We start from the raw sequence: 1,198 nt of genomic DNA, 5'->3' as shown, positions 1-1,198 counted from the left end.
GATGTGGTGCGGGGTCGCGGGGAGGAGAGGAGGCAGGCGGCGACGTGCGAGAAAGGGAGCGAGGCGGCTAGGGTTTCACCACGGGCGTGGCTGCCTTTTATACCCTGTGCGGGTGAAATTACAAAAATGCCCTCGACGGGGCATGCTATTTACGCGCGGTGGCACGAAACTGGAGTAACTATTCATTTCAGCAGTAACTTTTTTTAATCCGACGGACGAGGTCGTTTCAGGGGTCGATCCGACGGCCTAAGATCCATCAAGCCACCACGGTCAGGAATCCCAAATCGCTGAGGAGCCGGGCAGAGAGCTTCTATTCTTGTTTCTGGATGTCCTACGACTAGCTAAGCACACGTGGTGTTATCCGGTTGAGAACAAAGCTAGTTTATTCTACACGTTGATGAAGGGCGCGCCAGTGATGATCTCGGTGGCGGCGAGCGCGACGAGGCCGAGCATGGCGAAGCGGCCGTTCGAGAGCTCCGCGTTGGCGTTCATGATGGCGCCGGCTCTGCCCTCGGTGCTCTCGCCCTGGAGCAGCGGCACCAGCTACGCCACGGACAGCACCGCCACGGAGTAGGCGAACCACGCCTGCCCGGTGCCGCTGCCGAGCTGCGAGAGGAGCCCGTCGCCACGGCCTGCTTCCACGGCGAGCGCAGTCACAAAACCCACCATGGCCAGCCGCCCGTTGATGCGCTCCGGCGCGGGGCCGGCGAACGCCAGCGCGTCCCAGATCGAGGTGCTCACCTTGGGTTTGTTTGGCGGTGGTGCGCTGGGGCCCTCGGTCTGTGCCCTGACGACGAGAGCGCGTCGGCCCAGCGCTGACAGAGACTGAGCGCTGAAGCGTCCAGCCGAGCCGCGCGGCAGGACGGCCGCACCGGCGAAGGAGCTCATGGTCACTCATGGTTGCCATTAATCAGACACGAAAGGTGGACGAAGGAGAGAAGGGAAGAATCGGCTAGATGATTGCTACTTGCTGTTCGTGTGTGTCGCGGAGTGTTTGCTGGTGTATTGTTCCGAGAGAGTGGGCACAATTTATAGGCCGTGCTCCGCGTGGGCCACCCCGTGACGAGGTGGCCGCGGTGGCCGCGGCGGTGCCCACGTCACGAGCAGCTCCCGGCCGTGAAATGAATAGCCTCGACGTGGAGCGAGGCAGCGAGTACGCGGACGTGGAGGCCAACCTGCGCAGGGCTTCTTTCTTTCA

The 1,198-nt window shown here is 62.4% G+C and overlaps 1 pseudogene; it reads right to left on the bottom strand.

Moving 5' to 3' along the window:
• Positions 1-387: 387 nt before the first annotated feature.
• Positions 388-985, bottom strand: LOC119305610 (annotated as a pseudogene).
• Positions 986-1,198: the final 213 nt, after the last annotated feature.

The sequence above is a fragment of the Triticum dicoccoides genome, chromosome 5B (assembly GCF_002162155.2).
Source record: "Triticum dicoccoides isolate Atlit2015 ecotype Zavitan chromosome 5B, WEW_v2.0, whole genome shotgun sequence".
Classification (NCBI taxonomy): domain Eukaryota; kingdom Viridiplantae; phylum Streptophyta; class Magnoliopsida; order Poales; family Poaceae; genus Triticum; species Triticum dicoccoides.
The sequence above is the reverse complement of the archived record's forward strand: the minus strand, read 5'-3'. Positions and strand labels throughout refer to the sequence as shown.